The 22,778-nt window shown below is 41.6% G+C and overlaps 1 long non-coding RNA gene across 1 annotated transcript in view; it reads left to right on the forward strand.

Moving 5' to 3' along the window:
- LOC148141114 (uncharacterized) overlaps positions 1–18,145 on the forward strand; it is a 35,903-nt gene extending 17,758 nt beyond the window's left edge. The window contains exon 4 of the long non-coding RNA XR_015752771.1: positions 17,926–18,145. This is a non-coding gene — a long non-coding RNA (uncharacterized LOC148141114). The remainder of the gene's footprint in view (positions 1–17,925) is intronic.
- The last annotated feature ends 4,633 nt before the right edge of the window (positions 18,146–22,778 follow it).

A 22,778-nucleotide genomic window follows, 5' to 3' on the forward strand; every position in this document is an offset into this window, starting at 1 on the left:
TCTAAATTTACACTTTCCAACACTTGTCCCATTGTCCTGAACGTTACAATGTTGCAGGTGCATCTCCAAGTACTTTTTAAAGGTTGTGAGGCTTTACATCCCTCAGGCAGTACATTCCAGATTCCCACCACTCTCTGGTAAAATTCTCTTTTTTCCCTCAAATCCCCTCTAAACTCCTGCCTTTCACTTACAATTATGCCCTCTTGTTATTGACCCTTCAGCTACAGGGAACAATTCCAAAATGGATCTTCATCTGTCCGAAATGGTCATTGGAAGTACAGGCATGAAGTCAGCTTCAAGGGACAGATAAACATTGGTCTGAGAAGCAAGACTATTTAGTCCATTGAGCCTGTTCCACACTTCAATAAGATCATAGCTGATCTAGCTGTAATCTCAGATTTATCTTCCTTTCTGCTGTACCTAACCTTTGACCCCACATTCGATCAAAAATCTACCTTTGTTCATAATTTCATAAGATATAGGAGCAGAATTAGGCCATTCGACCCATCGAGTCTGCTCCACTATTCGATCATAGCTGATATGCTCTTCAACCCCATTTTCCTGCCTTCACCCCATAACCCTTTAACCCATTACCGATTAAAAATCTGTCTAACTCCTCCTTAAATGTATTTACTGTCCCAGCATCCATCACATAGAACATAGAACATAGAACATAGAACATAGAAGAATACAGCGCAGTACAGGCCCTTCGGCCCTCGATGTTGCGCCGATCCAAGCCCACCTAACCTACACTAGCCCACTATCCTACATATGCCTATCCAATGCCCGCTTAAATGCCCATAATGAGGGAGAGTCCACCACTGCTACTGGCAGGGCATTCCATGAACTCACGACTCGCTGAGTAAAGAACCTACCCCTAACATCTGTCCTATACCTACCCCCCCTTAATTTAAAGCTATGCCCCCTTGTAATAGCTGACTCCATACGAGGAAAAAGATTCTCACTGTCGACCCTATCTAAACTCCTAATCATCTTATATACCTCTATCAAATCACCCCTAAACCTTCTTTTCTCCAATGAAAACAACCCCAAGTGCCTCAGCCTTTCCTGATACGATCTTTCTACCATACCAGGCAACATCCTGGTAAACCTTCTCTGCACCCGTTCCAGTGCCTCCACATCCTTCCTATAGTATGGCGACCAAAACTGCACACAATACTCCAGATGTGGCCGCACCAGAGTCTTATACAACTGCAACATGACCTCAGTACTCCGGAACTCAATTCCTCTACCAATAAAAGCCAGTACGCCATATGCCTTCTTCACCGCACTATTTACCTGGGTAGCAACTTTCAAAGATTTGTGTACATGGACACCAAGATCCCTCTGCTCATCCACACTACCAAGTATCCGACCGTTAGCCCAGTACCCCATCTTTTTATTACTCTTACCAAAGTGAATCACCTCACACTTAGCTACATTAAACTCCATTTGCTACCTTTCTGCCCAGTTCTGCAGCTTATCTATAGCCCGCTGTAACCTGCCACATCCTTCCTCACTGTCTACAACTCCTCCGACTTTCGTGTCATCCGCAAACTTGCTCACCCAACTTTCTAACCCCTCCTCCAGGTCATTTATAAAAATGACAAATAGCAATGGTCCCAAAACAGATCCTTGTGGAACACCGCTAGTGACGGCACTCCAAGATGAACCTTTGCCATCAACTACTACCCTCTGTCTTCTTCCAGCCAGCCAACTCCTAATCCAAACCTCCAACTCACCCTCAATGCCATACCTCCGTATTTTTTGCAGTAGTCTACCATGGGGAACCTTATCAAACACCTTACTAAAATCCATATACACCACATCTACAGCTTTCCCCTCGTCCACCTCCTTAGTCACCTTCTCAAAGAATTCAATAAGGTTTGTGAGGCACGACCTGCCCTTCACAAAACCATGCTGACTATCCTTGATCACATTATTCCTATCCAGATGTTCATAAATCCTATCCCTTACAATTCTCTCCAAGACTTTGCCCACAACAGAAGTGAGACTCACCGGCCTATAGTTACTAGGGTTATCCCTACTCCCTTTCTTGAACAAGGGAACCACATTTGCTAGCCTCCAATCTTCTGACACTACTCCTGTAGACAACGAGGACATAAAAATCAAGGCCAATGGCTCTGCAATCTCCTCCCTTGCTTCCCAATCACACTTTGGAATAGCGAATTCCACAGATTCACAACCCATTGGGAGAAGTAGTTTCTCCTCAACTTTCTTTTAAATTTACTACGCCTTATCCTCAGACTCTGACTTCTCATCCCAGAATGCCCCACAAGGGGATGCACCCACTCCATGTCTGTTTTACCTTCACCTTTTATCATCTTAAATATCTCAATTTGATCTCCCCTCATTCTTCTTCAACCTTGAGTAAATTTGAAGGTCCAGTGGTCATTGCTTTCTGGAAAAGAGAATTCCAAGGACTAATCACTACCAGAGAGAGAAAAGAAGTTTCCTTATCTCTATTTTACAAATGAAACCAGTTCTACTTTGTTGCTTAGTTTTAATCTAATCCATAAGAGGAAACATCTTTAAGGTTTCTATCTTTATGAATTTTCGAAAGATCAACAGATGGCGAATTCTGCCATCCTGTGCACAAAATTCCTGATTGGTATTCCTTGCAACCAGAGCTTTATGACGATATGGATCTATTCCACTATCCTTATATACAGTTGGTGATGGGATACCTACCTCCACAGAGGTAGGTATCCCATCACCAACTCACTCTTTATTTATACATGCACAGCACATGGACTCTGACCAGCTAGCTAAGAGGCAGTCACTAGAGTGAGGAAGATCTTTGAGACTACTGTTTATATCTGGGACTGCATGGTGGTTAGCGCTGCTGCCTCACAGTGCCAGGGACCTGGGTTTGATTCCAGCCTCGGGCAACTATGTGGAGGTTACACATTCTCCTCGTATCTGCATGTGTTTCCTCCGAGTGCTCTGGGTTCCTCCCGCAGTCCAAAGATGTGCAGATTGGGTGAACTGGCTATGCTAAATTGCCCATGCTGTTCATGGGTGTATAAATTAGATGCATTAGTCAGGGCTAAATATAAAGTGGGGGAATGGGTCTGGGTGGGCTACTCTTCGGAGTGTCAGTGTGAACTTGTTGGGCCGAGGACCAGTTTCCACACTGTAGGGATTCTATATCATATCCATCAGCCAGGGCTCCCTGAATGGCCCAAGTTAACATCCAGGGAACTCATACTCAATGAGATCCACCTGGCTAACCTTGCTCCAATCATTACACTGTTACAGAGAAAGAATAATTCTCTGTGATCTATTTGAATTACATTTTATTTGGGTATCTGGAGAACAAAAGACAGGAAATAATAACAAAGTAAGAACATAGTCATTGTGTATTTTCAGTACCTTCAATAACCCTCTCTCTAAATATCTTTCTGCACAAGGATATCATTAACTTACTCAGAGGAAAGGTAACTCATATTGAATGAAATAACATTCTTTATCCATGATTTATCAATAAAATAAATTTCCAGGTTACTGACCCATCCCATTTTGTTCTTGGCAGTGTGTTTATAGTTCTTTTAAATCCAGTCAATATAGATGTCTAATTCAATAATCCATGTGACTAAATTGGAACCGACTTTATCAGACTTTAATAGTACTTCAAAATTTTCTGATTCCAGCTGATTTACCTTCACTTTATAACTTCATTTCTCAATTAGAAACAGTACACCATAAAATTTCACCACTAAATATTCAGTTTAAAAACATAGAACAAGACCAAGTCTAACAATCCATTGCCATTTAGCCAAGCTTGCAATTTCTTTACATAGAAAAGTAACATTCAAAACGTTTGCCTTTAAAGACTGGCCCCCAGAGGCTGATAGCCAGGTTCAGTACCCATGGGGATGGCCTCAACTGGGACCTTGGGTTCATGTCACACTACAGGTGACCACACTGCATTACACACACAGACACACACACACGCTCTCTCACAGACTTATATCACTTTACACTCACATTCATACACACACACACACTCTCACAGACACTCATAACACCCCCGCTACACACACACTCACCCATGCACACATACAAGTATAAGTGTGTGGCATGAATTTGTGCTTGCAGAATTCCATTTTATTTTGCTCAAAAACTGCATAAATCCATGTAAGATTCTGTAAATCCATTTTTTAGATTAGAATCAGTCTGAACATTGTGGTACAGACAGTCTCACGCAGAGCACCTCACACCTTAAATGCATTATCTGGGCTGACATGACACCAAATGTTAAAGTTATCTTGAGAACATAACTTTTAAAAAGTTCTGCAATTGACATATGAAAGAACTGAAACTAACAAGGTCATTCCAAAGGATGAGAGACTTAACAAACAACCCATGTCTTTTCCAACATATAATTTCAGTTACATCACACTGTAAACGTTTGCTATAAATTCTGTGTCTTACAATCATATACTCCACAACCACCTGATAAAAGGATAGTGCTATGAAAGCTAGTGCTTCCAAATAAACCTGCTGGACTATAACCTGGTGTTGTGTGATTTTTAACTTTGTGCATCCCAGTCCAACACTGGCACCTCCACATCAAAAATATTTCCAAGGTGACAGTGGATGAGTGCCAAGACATTGCATTTCACTACTAAGGAAGATGCAAAACTTGACCTATCCTTGGGAAATAAGGCAGGTGTCAGTGGGGAAGCACTTTGGGGCCAGCGACCATAATTCTATTAGTTTTTAAATAGTGATGGTAAAAGGATAGACCAGATCTAAAAGTTGAAATTCTAAATTGGGGAAAGGCCAATTTTGACAGCATCAGGCAAAAACTTTCAAAAGCTGATTGGGGGCAGATGTTCGAAGGTAAAGGGATGGCTGGAAAATGGGAAGACTTCAAAAATGAGGTAATAAGAGTTCAGAGATAGAATATTCCTGTTAGGGTGAAAGGAAAGGCTGGTAGGGATAGGGAACACTGGATGACTAAAGAAATTGAGGTTTTGATCAAGAAAAGGAAGGAAGTGTATGTCAGGTATAGACAGCAGAGATCAAATGAATCGTTAGAAGAGTGCAAAGGCAAAAGGAGTATACTTAAGAGGGAAATTAGGAGGGCAAAAAGACGACATAAAAAAGCTTTGGCAAATAGGATTAAGGAAAATCCAAAGTGTTTTTACAAATACTTTAAAGACAAAAGGTTAACTAGGGAGAGAATAGGGCTCCTCAAAGATCAGCAAGACAGCCTGTTTGTGGAGCCGCAGGAGATTGGGGAGATACTAAATGAGTATTTTGCATCACTGTTTACTGGATATAGAATGTAAGGAAAAAGATGGTGACATCTTGAAAAATGTCCATATTACAGAGGAGAAAGGCTGGATGTCTTGAAACGCATAAAAGTGGATAAATCCCCAGACCTGGTCAAGTGTACCCGAGAATTCTGTGGGAAGGTAACGAAGTGATTGCTGGGCCCCTTGCTGAGATATTTGTATCATTGATAGTCACAGGTGAGGTGCTAGAAGACTGGAGGTTGGCTAATGTGGTGCCACTGTTTAAGAAGGGTGGTAAGGATAAGCCAGAGAACTATAGATCAGTGAGCCTGATGTCAGTGGTGGGCAAGTTGTTGAAGGGAATCCTGAGAGACAGGACGTACATGTATTTGGAAAGGCAAGTACTGATTAGGGACAGTCAACATGTCTTTGTCATGTGAAATCATGTCTCACAAAATTGATTGAGTTTTTTGAAGAAGTCACAAAGGGGATTGATGAGGGTAGAGCAGTAGACATGATCTATATGAACCTTAATAAGGCATTCAACAAGGTTCCCCATGGCAAGGATAGATCTCATGGAATACAGGGAGAACTCATCATTTGGATACAGAACTGGCTCAAAGGTCAAAGACACAGGGTGGTTGTGGAGGGTTCTTTTTCAGACTGGAGGCCTGTGACCAGTGGAGTGCCACAAGGATCGATGCTGGGTCCACTGTCTTTCGTCATTTATATAAATTATTTGAATGTGAAAATAGGAGGTATGGTTAGTAAGTTTGCAGATGACATCAAAATTGGAGGTGTAATGGACAGCAACGAATGTTACCTCGGATTACAATGGGATCTTGATCAGATGAGCTAATGGGCTGAGAAGTGACAGATGGAGTGTAATTTAGATAAATGTGAGGTGCTGCATTTTGGGAAAGCAAATTTTAGCAGGACTTATACACTTAGTGGTAAGGTCCTAGGGAGTGTTGCTGAACAAAGAGACCTTGGAGTGCAGGTTCATAGCTCCTTGAAAGCAGAGTTGCAGATAGATAGGATAGTGAAGAAGGTGTGTGTTATGCTTTCCTTTATTGGTCAGAGTATTGAGTACAGAAGTTTGGGAGGTCATGTTGCACTATACAGGACATTGGTTAGGCCAATTTTGAAATATTGTGTGCAATTCTGGTTTCCTTGTGAAACTTGAAAGGGTTCAGAAAAGATTTACAAGGATGCTGCCATGGTTGGAGGATTTATGCTATATGGAGAGGTTGAATAGGCTAGGGCTGTTTTCCCTGCAGGGTCAGAGGCTGAGGGGTGACCTTATAGAGGTTTATAAAATCATGAAGGGCATGGATAGGATAAATAGACAAAGTCTTTTCCCTGGGTTGGGGGAGTCCGTAACTAGAGGGCACAGGTTTACAGTGAGAGGGGAAAGATATAAAAGAACCTAAGGGGCAACTTTTTCATGCAGAGGGTGGTACATGTATGGAATGGGCTGCCAGAGGAAGTGGTGGAGGCTGGTACAATTGCAACATTTGAAAGGCATTTGGATGGGTATATGAATAGGAAGGGTTTGGAGGGATATGGGCTAGGTGCTGGCAGGTAGGACGAGATTGGGTGAGGATATTTGGTCGGCATGGACCGAAGGGTCTGTTTCTATGCTGTACATCTCTATGATTCTATGTCTCAGCCATCATCTCCTTCCATCCCTACTTTTTCTATTCAATGTAAAGTTAAGAATGTTTCCAATGTTGGGGAAGTCCAAAACTAGGGGTCACAGTGTCAGAATAAGGGGTAAACCATTCAGGACTGAGATGAGGAAAAATTTCTTCACTCAGTTATGGACCTGTGGAATTCTCTCCCACAGAAAGCTGTTGGAACCAGTTTGTTCAATTTTTCAAGGAGGAGCTGAACGTGGCCCTTGAGGAAAAAGGGATCAATGGGGATGGAGACAAAGTGGGAATGGGATGCTGAGATTGCATGATCAGCCATGATCATATTGAATGTTAGTGCAGGCTTGAAGGACTGAATGGCCTACTCCTGCACATATTTTCTATGTTTCCATGTTTCTATGTTTCCTCATTCTTCTCAGTAGACTATAAGGGATGCTGTATAACTTGGATTCACTCCAAAAGATCACCTTTTAAAACTCATCCCAGAATTTATTTAACTTTTACTGGTGTTATCAGTGCAGTTGAACTGTGTCTGTATCTCGTCATTGGGTAAATTGTTGCCACCATCATCAAGTGTTGGGACCTACATGGCCTATTTGGTCTAGTGTGGTCATGGAGAAACTACTTACTGCTCTCTCCAAGAGGCCTTTGAGTTGAACATTCAATCATTTAGTGCGTAATAGCAATAAGCTGCAGCTGTTATTGATGCAATAGGCACTGTTCAGAGAATGTGAGAAAGACCTGAATCTTAGGTATCAAAACTACGAGATTCTGATGTAAAGAATATGTTTATTTACTTCTTGGAATATGGACTAAAAATCGGAAAAGACACTGCTTTAATGAGAGGAAGCTGTGTAAGAAGACTTTTACAGCTTTAAAAAAGACAAGATACTGTAGCACAATGACTTGTATCCATAAAGTTGCCTGAACAGACCAGCAGGCAGGATGTTTGGACGACCTGGGGGTAGGGGAGGTGTGTTGTTTGTTGAACAGTTATGGATTATCAATTCAACTTGACTACATTCTGTCATTTGTTAAAAACTGTTCGATTATGTAGTGATTGGAACCAGGTGGAGCTTATTGATTATGAGAACTTCAATTTGGGGTTGTTAACCTGGGCCAGTCAGGGACCCCTGGGTGATCAAAATAAACAGGGATTAAAAAAAACAAAAAAAAGAACATTTTGTTAAAAATAAGCACTACCACTGTTAGGCGACAGTGTAAGGAAAAAAAAAGAAAAAAATATAAACAGGGGATTTAGAATCTCCTCAGTTCAAGGGCTGATGCTGAGCTGACTGGCCACAGTCAGTATACCGTGCACAAGCAAATAATGGGTGACTTGGTGACTGGATACTGGCCTCTGAGCAGTTATTTCAGGTTGCAATGAATAATTATTTTCTCGTCAATGAAGAAACCTAGCTGGCATATTCTTTAAACCTGGTAGCTGAAATTGTCCAATTTGTTGGTTTAGTCAGATTTTCATATTTGTAACCCCTTTCCATGATTAATGGAGTTTGATTTCCAGTGCACTAATGCTGTGAGATGTGTCACTAAAGTGTTCTGACCACAAGCCCATTGAATATTGGGATGTTTAAAGTACCCCTTGGTGTTAACTCTTTCAGACCTTAAATCCTTATAAAACAAATATATCTTTCTGTACATTATTTTAAAATACAGAAGTGATCTATATACTTATTGTTAATAAAAATAGAGTTTGTCATCTAGCCCTAAGGTGTTTTAGTGGCTCTTTTTTGACAAAGAACAAAGAAAATTTACAGCCCAGTACAGGCCTTCGGCCCACAAAGCCTGAACCAATCCAAATCTACTGTCTAAACTTGTCGCCCAATTTGTAAGCATCTGTATCCCTCTGCTCCCCACCCTCAGAAATGAGATAACGAGAATCCAGAGAAAGTATATTCCTGTCAGGGTGAAAGGGAAGGCTGGTAGGTATAAGGAATGCTGGATGACTGAAGAAATTGAGGGTTTGGTTAAGAAAAAGAAGGAAGCATATGTCAGGTATAGACAGGATAGATTGAGTGAATCCTTAGAAGAGTATAAAGAAAGTAGGAGTATAATTAAGAGGGAAATCAGGAGGGCAAAACGGGACATGAGATAGCTTTGGCAAATAGAATTAAGGAGAATCCAAAGGGTTTTTACCAATATATTAAGGACAAAAGGGTAACTAGGGAGAGAATAGGGCCCCTCAAAGATCAGCAAGACGGCCTTTGTGTGGAGCCACAAAAAATGGGGGAGATACTAAATGAATATTTTGCATCAGTATTTACTGTGGAAAAGGATATGGAAGATATAGACTGTAGGGAAATAGATGGTGACATCTTACAAATTGTCCAGATTACAGAGGAGGAAGTGCTGGATGTCTTGAAATGGTTAAAAGTGGATAAATCCCCAGGACCTGATCAGGTGTACCCGAGAACTCTGGGAAATAGATAAATAATTGCTGGGCCTCTTGCTAAGATATTTGTATCATCGATAGTCACAGGTAAGGTGCCGGAAGACTGGAGGTTGGCAAACGTGGTGCCACTGTTAAGAAGGGTGGTAAAGACAAGCCAGGGAACTATAGACCGGTGAGTCTGACCTCAGTGGTGGGCAAGTTGTTGGAGGGAATCCTGAGGGATAGGATGTACATGTATTTGGAAAGGCAAGGACTGATTCGGGATATCAACATGGCGTTGTGCGTGGGAAATCATGTGTCACAAACTTGATTGAGTTTTTTGAAGAAGTAACAAAGAAGATTGATGAGGGCAGAGCAGTAGATGTGATCTATATGGACTTCAGTAAGGCGTTCGACAAGGTTCCCCATGGGAGACTGATTAGCAAGGTTAGATCTCATGGAATACAGGGAGAACTAGCCATTTGGATACAGAACTGGCTCAAAGGACAGAGGGTGGTGGTGGAGGGTTGTTTTTCAGACTGGAGGCCTGTGACCAATGGAGTGCCACAAGGATCGGTGCTGGGCCCTCTTCTTTTTGTTATTTACATAAATGATTTGGATGCGAGCATAAGAGGTACAGTTAGTAAGTTTGTAGATGACACCAAAATTGGAGGTGTACTGGATAGCGAAGAGGGTTACCTCAGATTACAACAGGATCTGGACCAGATGGGCCAATGGTCTGAGAAGTGGCAGATGGAGTTTAAATCAGATAAATGCGAGGTGCTGCATTTTGGGAAAGCAAATCTTAGCAGGACTTATACACTTAATGATAAGGTCTTATGGAGTGTTGCTGATCAAAGAGACCTTGGAGTGGAGGTTCATAGCTCCTTGAAAGTGGAGTCGCAGGTAGATAGGATAGTGAAGAAGCCGTTTGATATGCTTTCCTTTATTAGTCAGAGTATTGAGTGCAGGAGTTGGGAGGTCATGTTGCGGCTGTACAGGACATTGGTTAGGCCACTGTTGGAATATTGTGTGCAATTCTGGTCTCCTTCCTATCAGAAAGATGTTGCGAAACTTGAAATGGTTCAGAAAAGATTTACAAGGATGTTGCCAGGTTTGGAGGGGCTGAGCTACAGGGAGAGGCTGAACAGGCTGGGGCTGTTTTCCCTGGAGCTTTGGAGGCTGAGGGGTGACCTTATAGAGGTTTACAAAATTATGAGGGGCATGGATAGGATAAATAGACAAAAATCTTTTCCCTGGGGTCAGCAAGTCCAGAACTAGAGGGCATAGGTTTAGGGTGAGAGAGGAAAGATATAAGAGAGACCTAAGGGGCAACTTTTTCACGCAGAGGGTGGTACGTGTATGGAATGAGCTGCCAGAGGAAGTGGTGGAGGCTGGTACAATTGCAACATTTAAGAGGCATTTGGATGGGTATATGAATAGGAAGAGTTTGGACGGATATGGGCCAGATGCTGGCAGGTGGGACTAGATTGGGTTGGGATATCTGGTCGGCATGGACAGGTTGGACCGAAGGGTCTGTTTCCGTGCTGTACATCTCTATGACTCTATGATTCTCATGCATCTGTCCAGACACATCTTAAATGAATCTACCGTGCCTGGCATCTACGACCCTCTGTGTAAAGTACTTGTCATGTGTATCCCCCTTAAACATTTTGCCTCTCACGTTGAATGTGTGACTTCTTGTTATTGAATCCTTCACCCATGGAAAAAAGCTTATTTCTATCTACCCTTCTATACCCTTCATGATTTTGTAGACTTCAAACAGGTTCCCCCCCTCAATCTCCTTTTTTTTGCTAATGAAAACAAATCTAACCTACTTAACCTCTCTTCATAGCTCGCACCTTCCATATCAGGCAACATCCTTGTAAACTTTCTCTGCACCCTCTCCAAAGAGTCCACATCATTTTGGTAATGTGACGACCGGAACTGTACACAGTATTCTAAATGCAGCCGAACCAATGTCTTGTACAATTTTAACATGACTGCCAGCTCTTATACTCAATACCCTGTCCAGTGAAGGCAAGCATACCATATGTTACCTTGACCACACTATCCATTTGTGCAGCACCTTCAGAGTACAATGGACCTGAACTCCCAGATCTCTCTGCTCATCAACTTTTCCCAAGGCTCTTCCATTTACTGCATCATTCGCTCTTGAATTAGACTTCCCAAAATGCATCACCTCACATTTGCCTGAATTGAACTCCATCTGTCACTCCTCTGCCCAACTCTCTAGAGTCATAGAGATGTACAGCATGGAAACAGACCCTTCAGTCCAACCCGTCCATGCCGACCAGATATCCCAACCCAACCTAGTCCCACCTACCAGCACCCAGCCCATGTCCCTTCAAACCCTTCCTATTCATGTACCCATCCAAATGTCTCTGAAATGTGGCAATTGTCCCAGCCTTAACCACATCCTCTGGCAGCTCATTCCATACACGTACCACTCTCTGCATGAAAATGTTGCCCCTTAGGTCTCTTTATACCTTACCCCTCTCACTCTCAACCTATGCCCTCTAGTTCTGGCTCGCTGACCCCAGGGAAAAGATTTTGTCTATTTATCCTATCCATGCCCCTCATAATTTTGTAAACCTCTATAAGGTCACCCCTCAGCCTCCGAAGCTCCAGGGAAAACAGCCCCAGCCTGTTCAGCCTGTCCCTATAGCTGAAATCCTCCAACCCTGGCAACATCCTTGTAAATCTTTTCTGAACCCTTTCAAGATTCACAACATCTTTCCGATAGGAAGGAGACCAGAATTGTATGCAATATTCCAACAGTGACCTAACCAATGTCCTGTACAGCCGCAACATGACCTCCCAACTCCTCTACTCAATACTCTGACCAATAAAGGAAAGCATACCAAATGCCTTCTTCACTATCCTATCTACCTGTGATTTTACTTTCAAGGAGCTACGAACCTGCACTCCAAGGTCTCTTTGTTCAGCAACACTCCCTAGGACCTTACCATTAAGTGTGTAAGTCCTGCTAAGATTTGCCTTCCCAAAATGCAGCACCTCACGTTATCTGAATTAAACTCCATTTGCCACTTCTCAGCCCTTTGGCCCATCTGGTCCAGATCCTGTTGTAATCTGAGGTAACCCTCTTCGCTATCCAGTACACCTCCAATTTTGGTGTAATCTACAAACTTACTAGCTGTACCTCTTATGCTCGCATCCAAATCATTTATGTAAATGACAAAAAGTAGAGGACCCAGCACCGATCCTTGTGACACTCCACTGGTCACAGGCCTCCAGTCTGAAAAACAACCCTCCACCACCACCCTCTGTCTTCTACCTTTGAGCCAGTTCTGTATCCAAATGGCTAGTTCTCCCCTGTATTCCATGAGATCTAACCTTGCTAATCAGTCTCCCATGGGGAACCTTGTCGAACGCCTTACTGAAGTCTATATAGATCACATCTACTGCTCTGCCCTCATCAATCTTTTTTGTTACTTCTTTAAAAAACGCAATCAATTTTGTGAGACATGATTTCCCACGCACAAAGCCATGTTGACTATCCCTAATCAGTCCTTGCCTTTCCAAATACCTGTACGTCCTGTCCCTCAGGATTCCCTCCAACAACTTGTCCACCACTAAGGTCAGGCTCACCGGTCTATAGTTCCCTGGTTTGTCTTTACTACCCTTCTTAAACAATGACACCACGTTTGCCAACCTCCAGTCTTCCGGCACCTCACCTGTGACTATTGATGACACAACTATCTCAGCAAGAGGCCCAGCAATCACTTATCTAGCTTCCCACAGAGTTCTCGGTATACCTGATCAGGTCCTGGGGATTTATCGACCTTTAATCCTTTTATCCAACACTTCCTCCTCTTGTAATCTGGACATGTTGCAAGCTGTCTGTCTAGATTCTCCTGTATTCTTTGACAGTCCCCTATACTTTCTGCTACTCCACCAATCTTTGTGTCATCTGCAAACTTGCTGATCATACCAACAGTGCCCTCTTCTAGATGATTTGTGTACATCAAAAACAACAGTGGCCCCAACACTGACCCCTGTGGAACACCACTGGGCACCTTTCTTCATTTCAAGAAACTCCCTTCAACTACTACTCTCTGTCTCCTATTGCTCAACCAGTTCTTTATCCACCTAGCTAGAACATGTGACTTCACTTTCTTGCTATCTTGCAATATCTTGCTATTTTAAAATGAAGTGAAAACGTGGCAATAGTCATAATGTTGTTGAAACTTTCAGTACAAAATGTATTTCTTCAGCTTTCAAAACACATTTCTATTGTGTAAAAAATAAACAGGTTTGAAGTAACTGTGATGAAATGCTTAAAGGAATAAACAGGAACACCTTCATTTTTGTGCTAATCATTGCAATCAGCTGTCTTGGGATATACAAAATGAAAGTAATCCTTTTATAATATTAGGTGAGAGCATCAGCCACATTTTATTCCCTAAAGGTGTGTGCTGTCTTCTCATTGTTTGTGCAAATCTGATTTATAAGGCACCTAGAACCTTAATATAATTATGATGCTTGCAATAAAATAAAAGATGAGAATGTTTGAGGCATGGGATAGAATTGGTGTTTTCTGCTGATTTCATAAAACGTGCAGAGTGGTCTCTATCCCAAGTTGCAGGAATGGCTTAATTTTCCAGTTAATCCCCATCGTGTCTATCTGCTGTATTCAAGAATAAAGGTGCCGCATAATCTCAAAATTCAACTCAGCCATGTCAGCACACTCTTTTAAAAAAAATCAATTGGATTCAGAGCAGCAACAGCTCAGGAGAGGTGAATTGGATGGGTTTAAAATATTGAGACTGTCTTTTCCTGTATCTATTTGGGCTGCAGATTAGAACCAATCAAACATTTGTAACATAGATGTGAGAATACTTTAGTCAGCATTTGGATTAATACCAAATGTCAGTTCGGAGCTGCTCCCTGTTAACAATTTTTTACATCAATCTATGAGCTAAATTCAGTATCAGAATTACCATGTACCTCCTGCAATAACATTTGTTTCAGTTCTGGGGAATATTAAAGCAGGGTATGCGGGACAGAGACTTGAGATAGGCATTGTACAGTTTTAAAATGCAGCTTCTTATGTTCAGAAAATTAGAGTTATTTGAAGGCAACACACTTACCAATCTGATACTTGTGTTCATAGAGTTGTACTGTTCAGAAGAGGCCCTTGAACCCATCAAGACTGCAAGGCCAACTGCACTCGTCCCCCTTTCCTAAACTAAGCCCATAGCTTTGAATGTTATGACATTTCAGGTGCTTATCCAAATACATTTCAAAGGTTGAGAGGTTTTCTGTGTCAACCCTCCCAGGCAGAGCATTCCAGATTCCTACTACCATCTGGGTGAAAAAGCCTTTCTTCAAATTCCCTCTAAACCTCTTGCCTTTCACTTTAAAATTATGCCCCCTCATTACTGACCCTTCAACTCAGGCAAACAGCTGCTTTCCATTCACCTCTCTCCATGCCCCTCATAAATGTATTAACCTCCACCAGATCCCCACTCAACCTTCCCTACAAAAAAAACAACCCAAACTTATCCAAACTCTCTTCATCGCTGACAAGCTCCATCCCAGGTAACATCCTGATGAATCTCCTCTGCACCTCCTCCAATGGAATCACATTCTTCCTATACTCCAGCTGTGCCCTAACCAAAGTTTGCATCGCTCCAATATAACCGCCCCGCTCTTGTAATCTATGCTTTGACTGATAAATGCAAATGCCCCATATTCCTTCTTAACTAACCCTATGAACCTGTCCCAGGAACCCAAGATTCCTCTGCTCCTTTGACCTTTATCATGTCCTGCCATTCATCGGGTCTTCCACCATCTTGTTACTTCTTCCAAAGTGCAACCCCTCACACATTCTTTACAATTATGACATGGAAGGATTTTTTGGGGTGGGGGGGGGGGGGGGGGAGGGGGGTGTGTGGTTGGGGAATGAAGCAATAAAGGTTGATTGACACATTATATAGAGTCCAGGATATTAACCTGAATTTACTGCTCTCTGTATTATTTATGGAACTATAATTTTACAATATTACTGGCCAGCATACCCTGATGGCCTGGCCGTCATCAAGGATCAAGAATCTATATGTTTTAAATACCAATATTCCCAAGTCCAAACTTTGGTCTGCAACACTTCATTAGACAGCAACTGGACCTGTCAGAGAGTTAACAGTGTGCCTATGTCAGAGAGTTTCTGACGCTGAGCCCTATCCAGGGTCCGTTAGATATGAATGCACATGATCACCAGGTAATAAATGGGATAATCATTGTGGTGCTGCCTCATGTGGCAAACTCCTCATGTCAGAGCTCAGACATTGATATTGGGCAGACCACATGAGAAAGTGAGGGCTGCAGATGCTGGAGACCAGAGTTGAAAAATGTGGTGCTGGAAAACACAGCAGGACAGGCAGCATCCAAGGAGCAGGAGAATCGACGTTTCAGGCATAAGCCCTTCTTCAGGAATGAGGCTGGTGTGCCAAGCGGGCTGAGATAATAGCTTCACGGTAATTCCTCTTGGTGTTCCTTATGCCCTGCAGTCTTGAGTGCAGACTTTATTTTTTCAGTGTTCAGCATTTTGGAGAATTGCTTACCTTGATATTTACCTTGGATGTTGTGAAACTTGAAAGGGTTCAGAAAAGATTTATAAGGATGTGGCCAGGGTTGGAGGATTTGAGCTACAGGGAAGGGCTGAATAGGCTGGGGCTGTTTTCCTCGGAGCGTTGGAGGCTGAGGGGTGACCTTAAAGAGGTTTATAAAATCATGAGGGCCATGGATAGGATAAATAGACAAGGTATTTTCCTGGGGTGGGGGAGTCCAGAACTAGAGGACATAGGTTTAGGGTGAGAGGGGAAAGATTATTAAGAGACCTACGGGGCAAATGTTTCACACAGAGAGTGGTGTGTGTGTACAATGAGCTGCAAGAGAAAGTGGTGGAGGCTGGTACAATTACAACATTTAAAAGGATGGGTATATGAATAGGGACGTTTTGGAGGGATATGTGCCAAGTGCTGGCAGTTGGGACGAAATTGGGTTGGGATATCTGGTCGGCACGGACGAGTTGGACCGAAGGTTTCCGTGCAGTACATCTCTATGACTCTTTGACTCTAATCTGGTTTCTAGATGAAATGTTAAAGGTAACTTCAATAGGGCTACCTTGCCGGGAAAGAAACACCTATAAGAGATTAGGAATGGAGAGATAATTAGGGATGTAGAGATGATTATGCTTAATTCATAATGTTACCAATTCTCATTGTGTTAACTAGCATCAACAGTGAACAGAGGTCAGATTCTATTCATGGATCTGTTGAAAGAGGCTTTGCACATTGTGTTACTTTACTGAATTTACTGAACAGGCTGAAAAAAATACATTTTAAATTAGTTCTCTCGACACCCATCAATTAATTTTTCAATCAATTAAATTAACCAAGTCAATATTTCATCAGGGGATCAAGTTTGCACTTTCATTAAAAATGCAGCAGGCAATTGAAATAAATAAATCATTCCATCATAATATTGAATCTAACTCAGTGTTATACACAAAATTTACCAAATCTTCCTCTTCAACCAATAACTGGACATGAAGACCAATGGTTGGATAGTGTTCAATATTTTATAATTCAAAAAGATCTTTGGTGTTACAAGAATAGTCCAGCATTGTCTTTCATCATCTTCTCAGAAGGAAGAATTACATTTCTCATACAGCTTTAATGATCTCTGGATTGCATTTTAAAGGCATCGTGCAGTCACCACTGCTGCAGTGTTGGAAGAACAACAGCCAATTTTCACACGGTTGGCTCACTCAAACTGCAATCTCACAATGTGTGGATTCGATAATGTTTATTGAAGGAGACACACTCACCAGGCTATCCTTTGTATTAGTATAGTGCCGTAGGACCATTCAAAACACCTGAGGGGACTGATGGGACTCTCTCTCACCCTCAAACCTTCCCCTCAACTTCTCTCTGTTCCACTTGCTCCTCCCTACTGATTTCAACAGAATAAAACCAATCCTTTTTTTCAGCTCTCTTCAGTTCTGAAGAAGAGTCATATTGAAATGCGAACTGTTAATTTTTTCATAGATGCAAGACCAGCTGAGATTCTCCAGCACTTTCTGATTTTTAGTTCAGATCTCCAGCAGCAGCAGAACTGTCTTAGGTTATTACTGTAGGATTTTACTTTTCTCTATCCCATGCCTTGAAAGAGAATTAAATATCTTGGGGTTTGACAATAAGCGAATCCACGAATATAGACAAGACGGTTACATTGAACAACGGTCTTCTCAGATTACACAGCAGTCTCATCTGGCACTGTGGCCTATTCCTGCTCCTATTTCTCACATTCTTATGTCCAAACCAGTGCAGCCATGATGGACCAAATGGCCTCCTTCTGCACCACAACCATTCTGTGATACGGGTAACATTCATTAGTGTAATTTTGATTTCCATGTATCCAAGCCATGTGATATATCACCATCTGAAGGTTTCCTTCCAAAATAGCAATGGGATGACATGGTATCTCAATGGTTAGCACTGCTGCTTCACAGCACCAGAGACCTGGGTTCGAACAATAAATGAATAGGTTTTTTTTTTGGCAGACTCATCCAGACTGTGACCCCATCAATCAAGTTTTCCATTGAAGCCTTTGCATCTACGTGTATCCCTTATGCTTGACCAGCTGCCTGAGGAAGGAGCAGTGCTCCGAAAGCGTGCGGTTTCAAATAAACCTGTTGGACTGGTGTTGTGTGAGTTTTGACTTTGCCCATCCCTGTCCAACACCGACACCTCCACATCTTGACCATTTAGTCGCTAGATGGAGCATTTGTAAGCACTTTTTAATGATCACTGGGAGATGAATATTAGCATTTTCTCAGTTTAGTGTGGAGGGTTATTCTGAGCAAACTGTGAAAACAAACCAGAGAAAATAATCACTTGGTAGCAACTAACAGGGGAGTGCTCATTATTTGCAAGTTAAAGATGCACTGTAATATCTTACGATGTAAAATCAGATTTAAGTTTTGAATGTCAAGCTTAAACTGAATGCTGAAGAGCTTGATTGCCACACAATCTGTTTTAATTATTTTTCTTCAAACTACAGTCATTAAGAAGGTACTTGTTTTTCAACAATCTGCTCCCTGTCAGGTCTGCCAAAAGTGAGTCACACAACATGAAAATCCAAAATTGAATCTGACTACATAAATTTAAATTTAAATCAGATTTTTGAAAAGGATTATTGGAGCTGATCTTCCAAGTAAACACACATGTGAAGTGTTGAATATTGTCCCCCAATGACTTAATTTTGAAAAAGCACAATACTCGAACTTAATCTCAGGATTTTTGTGATCACTTCACATGACACCTTCTGAATTTGTGCTATTTTGAAACCATGAATGCATACTTTTAAAGTTTTAATACAGGTACACAACCCTTTATCTGAAATCATTGGGGCCAGTTGTTTCTCGGAATCTGGATTTTTTCGGATTTTGAATTAAATGGCATTTTCACAATGAAATAATAAAAAACCTAACATTAGATGCATGAGTGAATAGTACGAGCTCTGAGATATAATTGCTGCCTGCCATTGCTAGGCCACACCGCCATATCACAGCTGAGTGATGTGATTTGAGTGGGTGTGGAGTTGGGTCACATGTTTGCATACCAAAACAATGCTGCACACTCCACAAAACCTATTTTGGATGTCGGACCTTTTCGTATTTTAGAATTATGGATAAAGGATTGCGTACCTGAATTTAGTATTGATGACAGAAATCATTTCCTATCTAAAATCGCTCTTAAGGTGTTGGTGGGCTAAGTGTGGGAAAGAGGACCTAGTGTGGGCAAACGCTTATTTTGATGTTACAGACTTAATGTTCTGAAGGGTCTCTTCTGCATGGCATAAGTTTAAGATTCTTGACAAGCTGCAGTCCATGAGGCGTGAGCAGACCCAAAGTGTTGTTAAGAAGTGAGTTTGAGGATTTTGACCCAGTGACAATGAAGGAATGGCTGTTATATTTCTAAGTCTGGATGGTAAGTGCTTTGGAAGGGTACCTGGGTGTGGTCGTGTTCCTAGAAATCTTTGTCCTTCTGGATGGTAGAGGTTATGGGCTTGAGAGGTATTGAAGCAACTTTAATGAGTCGCTGTAGAGAATCCTACAGAAGGTATACATTGATATTACAGTACACCAATAGCAAAGGGAATGGAATTAATGTTTGTGTGAAGAGATAGAGAGGCATTGATTGAGTAGCCTGCTTTAGATATTTTCAAATCAACCTGCTCAGAGAGATTGCTATCTCTGGAGCAGATAAGTCATGAACCCAAATTTCCTGGCTCAGAGATAGGGACACTACTGCTGTACCATAAGATCATCAATATCTCATTAACCTGCTCAGAGTGTTTCTTATTTATTCACAGGATGTGGGCATTACTGTGGCTAGGCCAGCATTTATTATCCATTCCTCTGTAGTGATTGTAACGAGGTCAGCCAGGTGGACCTCAAACGATATGAATCCCCTGATTGGGGATGTTAACCTGACCCAATCAGGGAGCCCTGGCTGACAGACAGGAGTGTCAGAGGTTCTGTTCACTCTGACAGCTGGCTCTGAGGGAGCTGAATCAGGGTCTAGGACTCTCCATGTGTAAATAAAGGGTGACTTGGTGACAGCAAATTAGCCTCTGTGGAGATATTTCACCCTCATTGCCCAGATGGCAGTTAAGAGTTAACCATGTTGTACGGGTCTTGAGTTGTAAGTAGGCAAGACCAGTTTCTTTCCCTCAAGGGCATTAGTGAACTAGATGGGCTTATCCTGACAATTGACACTGGTTTCATGGTCATCATCAAACTCTTAATCTCAGATTTTTAATTGAATCCAAATTCCATCATCTACCGTCCCCAGATTATTACCAGGGTCACCGAATGAATAGTCTAGTGATATATCACTAGGTCATTGCCCATTACAATTTCCTATTATATTATTATACACGTCCTGAGCAGCTGCAGTTGTACTGGACATTGGTGAGGCCACTTCTGGACTACTGTGTCCAGTTCTGGTCACCCTGCTATAGGAAGGATATTATTGAATTTGAGAGGGTTAAGAATAGATTTATAAATATATTGCCAGGAATAGAGGGTAGAAGGAGAGGCTGGATAGATCGGGACTTTTTCACTGGAGCATAGGAAGTTGAGGGGTGACCTTACAGATGTTTACTAAACCATGTGGGTCATAAATAAGGTGAATAGCAAGGGTCTTTTACTCAGGGTGGGGGAGATCAAAACCAGGTAGCATATATTTAAGCTCAGAGGAGAAAGATTAAAAGGAAACCTGAGGGGGCAATCTTTTAACACAGAGGGTGTTTCATATGTGGAATTAACTGCCAGAGGAAGTGGCAGATACAGGTACAGTTACAACATTTAAAAGGCATCTGGATAGGTACATGAATAGGGAGAGTTTAGAACATAAGAACATCAGAACTAGGAACAGGAGTAGGCCAGCTTCGAGCCAGCTCTGCCATTCAATAAGATCATGGCTGATCTTTTAGTGGCCTCAGCTCCACTTACCCGCCCTCTCACCATAACCCTTCATTCCTTTACTGTTCAAAAAATTATTTTTCTTAGCTTTAAAAACATTCAATAAGGAAGCCTCAACTACTTCCCTGGGCATGGAATCCCAAAGATTCACAATCCTCTGGGTGAAGTAGTTCCTTTACAATTCAGTCCTAAATCTGCTCCCTCTAATCTTGAGGCTATGCCCTCTTGCCTTAGCTTCACCTGCCAGTGGCAACATCCTCTCTACTTCTATCTTATCTATTCCCTTCATAATTTTATATGTTTCTATAAGACTCCCCTTCATTCTTCTAAATTCCAATGAATATTAATCCCAGTCTATTCAATCTATCCTAATAAACCAACCCCCTCAACTCCAGATTCAACCTAGTCAACCTCCTCTGTATCCCCTCCTCTGTACATCCTTTCTCAAGTAAGTAGACCAAAAACTGAACGCAGTACTCCAGGTGTGGCTGCAGCATAACGTTCCCACTTTTAAACTCAATCTATTTAGCAATGAAGGGCAAAATTCAATTTGCCTTATTAATCACCTTAATTTAGAGGAATATGGGCCAAATGCAGGAAACTGGGATTGCTTTAGTTTGGGAAACATGGCCAGCATGGATGAGTAGGACTGAAGGGTCTGTTTCCATGTTGTATGGATCTAAGGCAGGACTTGAATCCTATCTCATAGCTCAGAGATAGGAACATTACCACTGTACTCCAGTCACCATAGCGGGCTGATTTCTTATTAATTTTTTATTTGTTTCTGAAATTTTGATTGTTATGTTTTTAAAGAAACAGTTTACAATTTACAAATGTTTGCAGGTTTGTTAAAGAGATAACATCAAACTGTATGATCGAAACTCTCAGCAACAGTCATTAAACGTAAAGCCAAAATGATTGCAATTTGTTGTGTTGAGACCACATCTTTTGAGAGTTGTGGTATTATCCTGTATTCATTTTAAATTACTTTCAACCTTGTTATGGTCAAATCCCCGTAAAGACTACTTTTCATTGAGGAAATTAGGTTGGTCTTTAGGGTCTCCAGTAGTGGTCATAATTAAAGTGATCACAAAGCTCTGTAATCGAGGCTCATTTAATTAAATTCCAGATTAATCCCAGCAGAGTTTCAGTACCATGATTAGTGGAGACACCATGAAATATTGTGCAGGAACCTTGAAAGTCTTGTATGGGATTAATAGGGATCAGAAATCCAGCTCTCAGGAGAATCAAATTGAACTATTCACATCCAACAGGTAGTGGGTGACCATGAAAAGATAGCCCAGTTCAACCATTTTTGAACAATGTTCAATCCGAATGTGATATTCCATTTAGAAAATGCAATTGGAATGACTGGCAGGTGAAAGGTGAAATCAATTACAATGCAAACTCTCAAATTCACACGTTAAACAAGGTCACTTTGCCGGGCATCAGAAAATTACCCCTTGGAACCAGGTTCCTGAATGTGACAGTAACTTTGCAAATCGAAAGAAACAGGCAAAGGTACATGAGTATGGAGTTATTAAACAAAAAGCATTGCATTACAGTAAGTTTGCTAATTCCATAGACAATGCTGCATAAATGCTTTATTTATATCCTAATGCTTTGTACATGGCTTGATCACAGAATCCACTGTATATATTTTTGAAGAGGGAATATTCTGAAGACCCGCTCTATCTGTAAAGCAAAACTCAACTATACCCATCCAGTTTGTGTCGCAAAAAACATTCTGCTGTGGCAGCCTGCTCGTGGCATGTGTCTGTCATCAGGTACATTCATTTCCAACAGGAGCGAACAAGGTTGAAAATAATTTAAAATGAATACAGGATTCATCAAGAGCATTTATGCCTGTCTGAATTCCTTTCCATTATTGGGCAGTGCACACCAATTACAGGTAGACTATGCTT

This window comes from Chiloscyllium plagiosum, unplaced genomic scaffold (genome assembly GCF_037043375.1).
Source record: "Chiloscyllium plagiosum isolate Xiang-an unplaced genomic scaffold, Cpla_swu_hap1 HiC_scaffold_34, whole genome shotgun sequence".
Lineage (NCBI taxonomy): Eukaryota > Metazoa > Chordata > Chondrichthyes > Orectolobiformes > Hemiscylliidae > Chiloscyllium > Chiloscyllium plagiosum.